Consider the following 13,852-nt stretch of genomic DNA (forward strand, 5'->3'; position numbering starts at 1 on the left):
AAGGAGACAGAATGAAGCGGGAGAAGAATGGGTTAAGGAGTGCATGTGTCTATGGTGAGTGGGAAGGGAAAAGTTGGTGTAGATATAATTAGGACTCATTGTATGCGCATATGAAATTCTCAAAGAGTACATGTTCGAGTGTGTGTGTCTGTCTCTCTCTCTCTCTCTCTCTCTCTCTCTCTCTCTCTCTCTCTCTCTCTCTCTCTCTCTCTCTCTCTCTCTCTCTCTCTCTCTCTGTGCCTATTGGGGCACCTGTTGAAATTTCCAGGTTCTAAGTTCCAACACTGTTTCAGGGACACATAGCAAGATAATAGAAACAGAGACAGTCTCTTAAGAAAGAGAAAGAAAGAGATGCTGAGGAAGAGAGTGGACTAGTGAGATGGGAAAAGGCTTATGACGTTCAAAGACATTAGGCCACAAGGCTCAGCACTTTTATAGGTCATGTCCACAGTACTCTCCTCTTGCTTTTGTGTAGCTTGGACATTTCTCATACAAGCTATGTTTGTTTTCTGTAGCCAAGGTGGGGAAGGGCTTCCTGCCTTTCTCTGTCAACAGGCTTCTTCATATGTGAATCTTGATGCTGCGGACTCCAGGCTCCACTCTCCTGCGGTGTGTCTCAGTTGATGAGTATACTCAGCACTTTTCTGTTGCTGTGATAGAATACTTGACAAAAATGAGCTTAGGGGAGAAAGGGTTTATTATGGTTTATAATTCCATAGGTCCATCATTGTGGGGAAGCCATAGAGCGTGAGGCTAGCTGACAGCTAGAAATCAGAGCACGAACAGAAAGTGGGGCCAAGCTATACAACCTCAAAGCGCACACCATGTGATGATGTGATATACTTCCTTAGCAAGGCTCCATCTCCTGAGATTCCATAACCTGCCCAAACAAGACTACTAGCTAGGAACTGTTCAAGCTGTGTGTGTGTGTGTGTGTGTGTGTGTGTGTGTGTGTGTGTGTGTGTATGTGTGTGTGTGTGTATAAAGCAGGCGATATAGACAGAAGACAAGGATTGATAATGCTACATTGACAAGGATGCTTAGAAAGGGAATTAAATTCTTTCAACATTAATATTTGGCACCAGATAAGTTGAAATGGATTCAGGAGGTGTTCTTGGATGAATTCAAATAGAAAACAGATAAACAATCACTTTTCAAGACAGAGCACCGAGTGGCAGTGTGAGTCTATTAGAGTACTTGATGCTAGTGCTCAGAATGAAGAGAGTTGTATGAAAATGCTAATTTAGGCAGAGTGAAAGGAGAGTAGTATCAAATGTCTGTGTTAGGTGGAGCCTTGGTGCAGCTCTGTACTCTGCTCAGGCTCTCTCCCGATGGTTTTCATACTTGTCTGCAAAGTTTCTATGTGTGTCTTGGTGAAAGGTGAACTCTCATGACACTTCTCTTTAAGTCCAGACCCCAATGAAGATTCTGAGGAAGGAAAATGGGCCAGTGAGGAAGAGATGCCAGAGGCCTGAAGATTGAAATATGAGAATAACCAATGATACTGGAAACCCCTCTGACAGTGGGCTGTATGCAACAAAATAGCATAAACAGAAAAAAACATGATACAAAACAAAACAACAAAAATGCTACCTCCAAATGCCAGTTTACATTTAATGACTTGTAAAGGATGGAGACTCTGATGACATGGGACCTTTGAGACTCAGACCTTTCCCAGCTCTCAGGATGACTTCCATTCTCAGCAATCCCCTTTGCTTTCTTAACAAACTGTTTATATTTCCATCACTATCTGTGTGTCTCTGGTCCAGTTCTTTCTTCCAGGATGCTGATCCTGGAAGTCTCAGAAGGTACCCTCTGGACTCTGATCCACTCTCCTAACATATTCATTGACCAACAGAGTATAGCAGAAGGGGTGATGCGTGACATGAGGTGACTGGATGCTACCTGGTTAGTTAGGTGCACAGCAAAGTTGGGTGATCCACAAAAAACTTCAGGACTGAAAGTATGTTGTACCCAAATGTAAGAGCTCATTTGTTAAGGTGCAGTATTCATTTTTGGGAACCAAAGGATTGGGTCAAAACATGGGAAGTTGTCTTAGTTAGGGTTTCTTTTGCTGTGAAGAGACATCATGACCATGACAACTCTTATAAAGGAAACATTTCATTGTGGTGGCTTACAGTTTCAGAAATTTAGTCCATTATCATCATGGTAGGAAGCAAGGCACCATGCAACATGGTGTTAGAGAAGAAGCTGAGAGATCTACATCTTGACTCACAGGCAACAGGAAGTAGTTTAACGCACTAGGTGTGGCTTGAGCATATATGAGATCTCAAAGCCTGTCTTCACAGTAACATACTTCTTCAACAAGATCACACCTACACTAACAAGACCACACCTCCTAATAGTGCCACTCCTTTTGGGGGCTATTTTCTTTCAAACCACCACAGAAGTTTAAAGCAAGAGTAAAGGAAGGGTAAAGGAAGCCATGAGGACTGAGAGATATCTCTAGAGCATGAACATCCAGAAGCATACACCTGAACAATATGAATGTAACTAGCACAGGAATGTGATAACTGATCTTCTCAATTTGATGGGAATAAGACAACATTGCAGCCCTTTCTGGGATGACCTGAAGGACACAAGTGATAGGAAATCCTCACAGTGGACCAAACTTTGGACAGTGCATATATACATACACTTTTCCAGGAAGGAGAAACAGCCAGAAGTATAACTGTATTCATGGGATGTAACCAATGGATTGCCTGCATCCAGGGACTTTGAAAGAGAATGATTAGAAAATCAGTGAGGAAAGTACTTTGAGGAAGAAGTATGTGGATAGATCTCTCCAAATGGAGGAAGGATGTGAAGATACTTGTGTCCATGTAAATGCTCATCAAAAGGTGACTTCAGTATAGGAGTTCAAGAAGATAGGATGATCCCCTTCTGTGGACGGTCAGCCTCTTCCTCCAGTCATTCTGATAGAATGGAGAATTGCATTATAAAGACACAATCACAACACCAGTTAGGAGACAATAGCCTGGAAGGAGAGGCAGGGTTCTCCAGAAGGCTGTATGTGCTTTGAATAAGCATTCATTATAAGGTACTACTTCTCCTATAGCTCCTATCCACAGGCCCAGGAATAAAGGGTGAAATGGGAATGATTACACTCACTCTCACCCCTAGTGACCCACTAGGAACATTTTTGCTTCATGTTCCTACAACATTATGCTCTGCTGGCCTAGAAATTTTGGTTGAGGTTAGGAGCACCCCTTGCAGAAGACAAAATAAACATTCTATTGAACTTAATGCTCAGACTTCCCCCTGACCTCTGATGCGCAAAGTCAACAGGCTAAGGAAGGGATAACAGTGTTAGGAAGTATACAATTGAGGTAAAGAAGATTATGTCTGAAGTACAGGAGGTGCTTTAGGGTGTCTCTTGGTATCATTACATCTTCTAAAACAATACAATCCAGACCCTTCAGGAATGAAGGTATGGGTCACTTCTCCAGGATAAGAGCCAAGACTTGCTGAAGTGCTTGCTGAAGGTAGAGGAAATGCAAGATGGGTAGTAGAGGTAGTTATAAATAGAAGCTTAGGTCACATGACCAGTTACAAAAATGGTGTTATAATGGACATGAGTGTTCCTGTCTTTGTTGAAAACATGTTGATTCTGATATATTCATTTTATTCACTCTATTTCCTTATCATGTAATGTAACATCAACTGGAATAACAGCAATGGTTAAATGCCGTTAATTTATGTTATCGTACTCAAAAGACTAAGCATTCTTAATGAACTTTGCCACCTATTCCAAAATACACCATGCACTCCCAGTTTTATGTATGATAGTTATATCTATCATGTTGGGCAAAATTATAGCCTGGTTATTATTTTCATTGGGAAATTAAGTATGATGTAAGGAGATATGATTGTGTGTCAAGCTGATGATGGTTAGACTTTTGATGGTTAATCTTGGTTGTCAACTTGAGTGCATCTGGAATCAACTAACACACAGATGTTTGGCACTTCTGTGAAGGATTTTCATGATCAGATTATTTGAAGCAGGAAGACCCACACTAAAGCTAGGTGACACCTTCTGGTGTCAGCCCAGATAGAAGAACATGTAGGGGAACTTTGCTTTCTGCTTGCTTGCGTTCACTTGCACTGGCAAGTTCTTCTGTCCTGCTGCTGCTGCTGCCACCGAGGCTGGTATTAGAGCCTACTTCTTCAGGCTTCCAATGTAGACTAAAGATCATCAGCTTTAGTCTATCTCCCAGAATCCTCCAGGTCTTCAGTGTCACACTGGGATTGGTGAGACAGTTAGCCTTGTGAACTGAACAAAAACAAGATTCTTGGCCTCTCTAGTCTGAGACAGCCATTGTAGGACTACACAGACTACATCCTGTTAGCCAGTGTGTGTGTGTGTGTGTGTGTGTGTGTGTGTGTGTGTGTGTGTGTGTGTATGTCTTGTATATTTTAGAGAACCCTGACTGACAAAGAACTGTTCTCTAGAAATGAGGGCCTACGGAAACCATTCTTTCCTTAAGTTACTTTTTCTGGGTATTTTGTGACAGCACTCAACAAACATTATGAATACAAGGGCTGATATGGGAGAGTCATGCATGCACAGGAGGTGAATTTTCTTGCCTGGATCAAGAATATCCCCAAGGTGAAGAAGACTGGTGCCCTCAGCCATTTCCAAGGTCAAAAGGAAAGAGGAGGAAAGTGAAAAGGCTTAGCTAACTCTAGTCCTCGCCTGTTCAGCTCTCCAGATAGGGAGAGGCAGCTTAACAGTGGTTTGTAAACACTGGTGGATGTGGAATGTGAAGAAAACACTGACTGCTATTCAGAATGGATTTATCTCAGTCCTAGCTGAGTTGTATTTTCTAGACCTGAAAGGGGCTTTGGGTTAAGATATAATTCCTGCCATTAATATTTGAGGACTTTTGAGAATTAAGCAAACTGCCCCCAAAGTCTTATCTCATGACAGGGGTGAATTCTGAAACCTCCAGGTAGGTGAATCTGGTATTTGGAGTATCTTCTAGTCTAAATTATGAAAGAGATGACTTTCTTGTCCTCAGCAAAAAGAGTTCACATGAAGTTGTTTTCTTGGATTTCTGTATGACTCCATCAGTTTTTAATGGCACTGCCTTACTTGGGAACTGGTTGCATAGTTGAATATCTGTGAAGAAAGAGCTCTTCCTGGCAAATGTCATTACATCCTCCTAAAGGTAGCCCTGCTGATTCTTCTAGAACTCTCTATGTTTGGTGCTGCCATATCTAAGTCTACTAAGACTTTAGTTGTATAGCATACTGATGCAGCTGCAGACACATACTGGCCAGTTTTAAGTAATTTACCACAATCTAGAATCACTTAGAAAAAGGCTCTCAGCTGAGAAGTTATTAGCATCAGATGGACCTGTGGGCATGTTTGTGGGGGATTACCCGGATTGTTAATCAGCCCAGCTCACTGTGGGCAGCACCATTCTTTAGGCTGGACCTGGAACTTACATGAGAGTAGAGAAGACTAAGTGATTACTTAGCAGCAGGCAGCAAGGAGCCTGTACTTATTCTCTTTATGATCTTGCCCATAAACGTGGTGCTTTTAAGTTCCTGCCTCGACTTCTTTGCAACAACAGATTGTAACCTGGAATTGTAAAGCGAATAAACCCTTTTCTCCCCTATATTGCATATCGCCAGGTCAGTTACCACAGCAACAGAAATAAAACTAGAACAACAATAAAGCTAAGAAGGTCACTAGGATAAAATGAAGAAATTAAAAAAATGTCATTTCCTATTAATAAAAAAGCAGAAGTGAGAAAGTGTGGTAGGAGTGATTCAGGAGTTGTCTACATTTGTGGCTGGAGCACTCTCACAATATAAAGGCTGCCATGTGGAATGGAATGGTTGTGAGTCATAGTGAAGCTGAACCCGGCTTCCAGAAGAGCCGCCCACACAGGAAAGAGATCAGCCCCTCCAAGACCCCAACCCAGCGAGCCCAGCTTCAGGTGAGATTGGGTCCCCGGCTGGGACCACCCGCCCATCACCCATCCCCCTCCATCTTCAGGGCCGCTCCCGGCTTCCAGAAGAATCAATGAAACAAAGAGTTGGTTCTTTGAGAAAATCAACAAAATAGACAAACCTCTGTCCAAACTAACCAAAAGACAGAGAGAGAACATGCTAATTAACAAAATCAGGGATGAGAAAGGGGACATAACAACGGACTCTGAGGAAATCAAGAGAATCATCAGGGCATACTTTGAAAATCTGTACTCCACAAAATTTGAAAATTTAAAGGAAATGGACAATTTCCTGGATAGATATCACTTGCCAAAACTAAATCAAGAACAGATAAATAATCTAAACAGACCTATAACCCCTAATGAAATAGAAGCAGTCATCAAAAGTCTCCCAAACAAAAAAAGCCCAGGCCCAGATGGCTTCAGTGCAGAATTCTACCAGAAATTCAAAGAAGAGCTCATTCCAATACTCGTCAAAGTATTCCACACTATAGAAGCAGGAGGCTCACTGCCAAACTCTTTCTACGAGGCTACAATTACCTTGATACCCAAGCCACACAAAGACACAACTAAGAAAGAGAACTATAGACCAATTTCCCTCATGAACATTGATGCAAAAATACTCAATAAAATACTTGCAAACCGGATTCAAGAACACATCAGAAAAATCATCAACCATGATCAAGTAGGCTTCATTCCAGGAATGCAGGGATGGTTCAACATTAGAAAATCTATCAATGTAATCCACCATATTAACAATCTGCGAAAGAAAAACCACATGATCATCTCACTAGATGCTGAAAAAGCCTTTGACAAAATCCAGCACCCCTTCATGATAAAGGTCCTAGAGAGATCAGGGATAACAGGAACGTACCTGAATATAATAAAAGCAATATACAGTAAACCAACAGCTAACATCAAACTAAATGGAGAGAAACTCAAAGCAATTCCTCTAAAATCAGGAACAAGACAAGGCTGTCCACTCTCTCCATATCTCTTCAATATTGTACTTGAAGTTCTAGCTACAGCAATAAGACAACAAAAGGAGATAAAGGGGATACAAATAGGAAAAGAAGAAGTCAAACTTTCATTATTTGCAGATGATATGATAGTTTACATAAGTGACCCAAAAAACTCCGCAAGGTTACTCCTAGAGCTGATAAACACCTTCAGCAATGTGGCAGGATACAAGGTAAACTCAAAAAAATCAGTGGCCCTATTATATACAGATGATGAAGTGACTGAGAAAGAAATCAGAGAAACATCACCTTTTACAATAGCCAAAAACAGCATCAAATATCTGGGGATAATGTTAACCAAGGAAGTGAAAGACCTGTATATCAAGAACTTTGTGTCTTTGAAGAAAGAAATCAAAGAAGATACCAGAAAATGGAAAGATCTCCCATGCTCTTGGATTGGTAGGATCAACATAATAAAAATGGCAATCTTGCCAAAAGCAGTCTATAGATTCAATGCAATCCCTATCAAAATTCCATCACAATTTTTCAAGGACCTGGAAAGAACATTAATCAACTTTATATGGAAAAACAAAAGGCCCAGGATAGCCAAAACATCCCTATACAATAAAGGAACTTCAGGAGGCATCACTATACCTGACTTCAAGCTCTATTATAGAGCTATAGTCCTGAAAACAGCTTGGTATTGGCACAAAAATAGGCAGGTAGACCAATGGAACCGAATCGAAAGCCCTAATTTTAACCCACACACCTATGAACACCTGATTTTTGACAAAGAAGCTAAAACTGTACAGTGGAAAAAAGAAAGCATCTTCAACAAATGGTGCTGGCATAACTGGGTAGTGGTATGCAGAAGACTGCAGATAGATCCATGTTTATCGCCTTGTACAAAACTTAAGTCCAAATGGATCAAAGATCTCAACATACATCCAGCCACACTGAAACTTTTAGAAGAGAAAGTGGGAGATACTCTTCAACGAGTTGGTACAGGAGACCACTTCCTAAACATAACACCAGTGGCACAGGCACTGAGATCGACAATTAACAAATGGGACCTTCTGAAACTAAAAAGCTTCTGTAAGGCAAAGGACACAATCAAAAAGACAAAAAGGCAGGCCACAGAATGGGAAAAGATATTCACTAACCCTACATCTGACAGAGGGCTAATCTCCAAAATTTACAAAGAACTCAAGAAACAAGTCTCCAAAACACCAAAGGATCCACTTGAAAGGTGGGGTACAGAGCTAAATAGAGAATTCTCAGTAGAGGAGGCTAAAATGGCCAAGAGACACTTAAGAAAGTGCTCAACATCCTTAGCCATCAGGGAAATGCAAATCAAAACAACTCTGAGATACCATCTTACTCCTGTCAGAATGGCTAGAATCAAAAACACCGAAGACAATTTATGCTGGAGGGGATGTGGAGAGAAAGGAACACTCCTCCACTGCTGGTGGGAATGCCAACTCATACAGCCTCTTTGGAAATCAGTATGGAGATTCCTCAGGAAAATGGGAATTAATCTACCACTAGACCCAGCAATTCCACTCTTAGGCATTTATCCAAATGAGGCAGGTTCATACAACAAGGGCATCTGCTCCACTATGTTCATAGCAGCATTGTTTGTAATAGCCAGAACCTGGAAGCAACCTAGATGCCCCTCAACTGAAGAGTGGATAGAGAAAATGTGGTACATTTACACAATGGAGTATTACTCAGCAGAAAAAAACAATGGAATCTTGAAATTCGCAGGGAAATGGATAGCACTGGAAGAAACCATCCTGAGTGAGGTAACCCAGTCGCAAAAAGACAAACATGGTATATACTCACTCATATATGGATTTTAGATATGGATCAGGATAGTGCCAGTCTGCACTTCCACAGATAGAGAGTCTGGGAAACAGGAAAGAACCTAAAAGATATGCATATATGCATAGTACCCAAGAGAAGAGGATGGAGACAAGATCCTCTGAATGGATGGGGAACAGGGCGAGGGGGGGGTAGTGGGACCTGGGAAGAATAGAGGGGGTAAAGAGGAAGGGAGTTGGTCATGGGGGAACAGGAAGTTGAGGGGGTGGGGTAGAATAGGGGGAAGAGGGAATCATAGGATCGAAGACAGATAAGGCACCAGAGTGACCTCGAGTGATCTAAAGGTATAACATCAATTGGCAAGCTAAGCAATAGTGGAGGGACCACCTCGAACGCCCATTCCTGATAATGAACTTGATGTCTATAACCATCCGGGAGCCTTCATCCTGTGACTGATGGAAGCAGAGGCAAACACACAATTAATCACTGAACTGAACCCAAGGAACCCAGTGACAGAGAGAGAGGAGTGATGAGCAAATTGGCAAAGAATGGGCTGGCAAAACCAGCAGAGACAGCTGATCTGAACAGGGGAGTGCTCTTGGACCCCAGACCGACAGTCGGGAGGCCAGAATGGGACTGATCTGGACCCCCCCAAATGTGAGTGTCAGTGAGAAGGCCTGGACAACCTATGGGACTCTGAGCTGTGGATCAGTGTCTATCCCTGGTATACAATCTGTCTTCATGTGCCTATAGCACAAAGAGAGATGCTCTCTCAGCCTGGACTCTTAGGGGAGTACCTTGACCCTACCAAGAGTAAAATGATAGACTCTAGACATCCCCTATGTGGAAGGATTTGGCAATAGGGTGGGAGGGAGGGTGGAAGGGAAGTGCGGGAGGAGGGGAGGGAGAGGGAACTGGGATTGACATGTAAAACAAGCTATTTAAAATTAAAATAAAAAAAAAGTTAAAAAAAAAAGATTTGCTTTTTGTGTATGTGTGGATATGCATGTGTGTGTGCAGGTGCCCTCAAGGCCAGAAGAGGGCATGGGATCCCCATGGGATTACAGGTGTGTCCCCTGCACCTGGCTTTGTTTTTGTAGATGTTGAAGATTGGACCCAATGCTTCCCGCTCGCACAGCAACCACTTTGCAGGTGAAGCAATCTCTCCAGACTCATCACAGGAAGCACTTTAGTGATGGGGAAATGGAGGACCAGAGACGCCCATTAACTTGATTTGGAAAACAAGGTTGATTGTAGAGAGGAGACTAGCACCTGGATGCTCCTGATTCTTTATGAGTAGAGGCTATTGCACTATCGATGACATCCTTCTATAAGACTCGAAGGACAGTGTATAAATCTCTAAAACAACAGAAAAGCAGTGAGAGCTAGGATCTAGAGTATATAGGAAATGTGTGAAGAGTATCAAACATTTTCATTATTTCCCAGGCTACCCTTAAGCTAACAAGCTCCTCACTTCTCTGATTGCTCAATACTAAATTATTTTATAAATCTAAGATATGTGTCTAAAAAGGTGCAAGTTCTCTTAATTCTCTCCAAATCATGAATCCCTATCCTTTTAAAAAGGTGATGATTTTCTAATTCTGAGGGAGTCAATTCAAAAACATTTGCCTGTATTTTCCTCATTTCTATGGGTAGATTTCTGTTTGGGGCAAGCTCAAATCCCAGAACAAATCTAAATCCAAGTCCTTATGTTCCTGTCCATCACATCCTCTGGCTTTTACGTATATTCTTGGGGGAAGTTTCACTACTGGGTTATACGTACACCCTGTCTTCCATCAAATGAAATCTCTATATAGATTCATACATACTTTAGGGGAAAAATAAAAAGGAAACCCTCTCCCACGTCTGTCAGTCTTTTATAAAGACAGAATCGAGAGATGGCTCAATTGGCGAAGCAATTGTGGTGTAAGCATGGGAACCTGAGTCTGATCCACAGGACCCACAAGAAATACCAGGCATGGTGATGCATGCCTACAATGCAGGTGCTGGGGAGGTAGAGGCAGGCGATTCCCTGGGGCTTTCTGACCTGCCAGGCACGGTGATGCATGCTCACAATGCAGGTGCTGGGGAGGTAGAGGCAGAAAATTCCCTGGGGCTTTCTGACCTGCCAGTCTAGCCAGCTGGTGAGCTCCAAGTTCAGTGAGAGATGCTGTCTCAAAACATAAGATGAAGGGTGATTGAGAGAGACACCCTACATTGACTTCTGGCCTCCACACAGTGCACATCCATGCATACATACCCACACATAGATAATGTCAATTTTGGGCCCACTGAGAGTTTAGGTTCAGTTAGAGATGAGAGGTCTGAAAACTTTGCAAGCCCCATGGTGTAAATTCACTTTTAATGGCTGTGTACCCAGGGATCAAACAGCAGCATAGACAAACAGCAGGTCAGAAATCTCTCAGGGAACACCTTGTTATGTTTTCTTGGCCTCAAATTGTATGGGCTCTTGTGGTAATTACAGCTAATGTGACCTCTGTTTCCTTGGTCTCTGTCATGACCTCCCTGAAAAACAGTTTACAATGTGTCATCTTCCTGTCACCTTCTCAGTGACTTCTTAAATTTGTTTGCTCATCCACAGTGACCTGGTTTTCTTTGAGCTCTGTTTATCATCTTTGTTGAGTGATAAGCATCTCAGGCTCCACAAGGGCCATGTGACTTGATTTATTGATTTTAGTTATCAATGCTTCCTAAGATTATCATCTGAAAACAACCAAGTTACAACACTAAAGGGTAAATGCCCTCACCACCCTATTCTTTTCGAATCTTAATGGTTCAGACCTGCTCTACTTCTAATACTCCCCCTCCAATGCATGGTTCTTATTTTTTTCTGTAGTCACTATTGATCTTATTAATATTCAGAGACTGGGACCACATGACCATGAGATTCAGCTGGGTCTGCCTGCTTGTGACTAGATCAATCTACAAGTACATCTGCTATTTTCATTGTGTTTCCCCTCGTGTGTAGTTAGAATGTGGTCCAGTTTGCTACTAGCTCAAACAAGACTAAGGTCAGTGACCACAGAAAACATCCAGTGACTTCATAAACTTATCAGAGACTCATCCAAGAACATACATTTCCTTGTTATAAAACCAGCTCACATTTGTAACTCCCAAATCAGGGAACTTTGATATATTTTTATCATCAAGTTAGGATGGTAAGACAATCCCTGGCAGATGTGCCCATATGAGAACTCAGTGTAGCTAATCCTGTTGTGCCCAAATTCTGAACCCCCACATCACCAAGAGACCCGATTTGATTTAAAACCAGAGAGTCTTTAATAAATTAACTGTATTAACTCAGTTCCTTCCTCTGTGCAATACAGTAGGTGGAGAGACAAGGACCCAGAGGGACCAAGAGGCAGGGAATTTATTGGGGTAGAGCAAGGGGAGTGTCTGAGGTCTGCAACAGACTCAGGATTGGTGCACTTCAGGGCTTGGGTGACCTGTGTTGATCTGTCAACTGGTTGCTATGGCCTATAGGCCCTCCCAGGGCAGTTGCTATGCTCTGTACTGCCACTGTTACTGTAAAGCACATCCAGAGCCCACCAGCTAACTTATGATTGGCTCCTTGCCACATGGAGGGTATCTGGCTTCCTAGTGACTGGGACAGGTTAGAAACTCAGCACATGTTGCTGAGTCAGAGGCCTACCTCTTGCTGGGTCTTTTTTGCAGCCTGTCATGGCTGCTAAAGCAGGGGGCTGGGTGAGGGTCTGGTCCCTTCAATCCCTCATTGAGGCTCTGTTCCCTGGTGATTCTAAGTTTTGTTGAAAGTTAAAGCTAAGAATTACCCCTAGTGCTTCTCGAAGTACTGCTGTGGTTTGCATGAGAATGGTCCTATAGGCTTACATAGTTGAATACTTCATCCTCAGGAACTGTTCAAGGAAGATAGAAGATGTGACCTTATTGAAGAAAGTGTGTCACTGGGCATGGGATTTGAGGTTTCTAAAGGCTCATGCCATCCACAATTAGTTCTTTCTGCCTCCTGCTTGCGGGTCAGGATGTGAAGTCTCAGTTGTTTCTGCCACCATGCCTTTGCTCTGCCAGCATGGACTCTAACCCCTGAAACCATGAGCCAAATTAAACACTTTTTTTTAATATTTGTCTTAGTCATGGTGTTTTGTCATAGCAATAGAAAAATAACTAAGACATTGGTAGCTATACAAAGGGCAGGACTATGTTCTCAGTGTTCCACAGTTTCTCAAGCCAATCTTGAAATGCTGTGATTTGAGCAACACAATAACCTTCAAATATTAGCTTCTTTGGATCATGTAGAACCAATTTGAATGACATACTGCCACACAGTTTCTCTTAAAGTTGGATCTAGCCAGGCCTGGTGGCATTTGCCTGTATTTCCAGCACTCAGAGACAGGGGTATTGCAAGTTTAAGGCCAGTCTGAGTATCAACAACAACAATAACAACAACAAAAACAAAACAGATCTGTAGCTGTCAGATTTTTTTAAGGGAATGTAAATGATCATGTGTTTTAAACAAAGATCATATAATGGTTGGGTAGACTGTGTAAACAAGAGTCTAGTAGAGGGATTGGTGAGAGATCGAGCCACCACAGTGTACTGTATGAAAAACACCTTTTATTTCCAAAGAATCTAGACAATACCTGTTACTTCAATGTTTAGGATGTAAGCATCATGAAAATGCCTTGAACATTATTATTATTGTTTTAAGTTTCTCAGTGTTTTCTGCAAGTTCTCTGAAAGGGTTTCCATGTTTATGAGCTTAAGCCTAAGAATTTTCTACCTAAATTTAAATTTAGAACAGAGGAACTACAGTAGGTTTAAGAATGCTATAATCAAAATAGCTTAAGGCAAAACTATAAAAGTCATTCTTGTGGAAAGACTAGAGGACAGTGGCATGACATTTCCATAATATTTCTGAATGCATCCTGCAGCATTCTTAAATATTAAGCTAGTGTTTAAAACTGGCTTGTATTCTATGGCTATGTATCATCTACTACTAAATTTTCAGTGATCCCAGGATCATCTGGGAAGTACTAAAACTCATCATAGGTAATTATGAGTTGACTGTGTTTAAAATTACTGCAGCTA

This window comes from Mesocricetus auratus, unplaced genomic scaffold (assembly GCF_017639785.1).
Source record: "Mesocricetus auratus isolate SY011 unplaced genomic scaffold, BCM_Maur_2.0 Super-Scaffold_100676, whole genome shotgun sequence".
Classification (NCBI taxonomy): domain Eukaryota; kingdom Metazoa; phylum Chordata; class Mammalia; order Rodentia; family Cricetidae; genus Mesocricetus; species Mesocricetus auratus.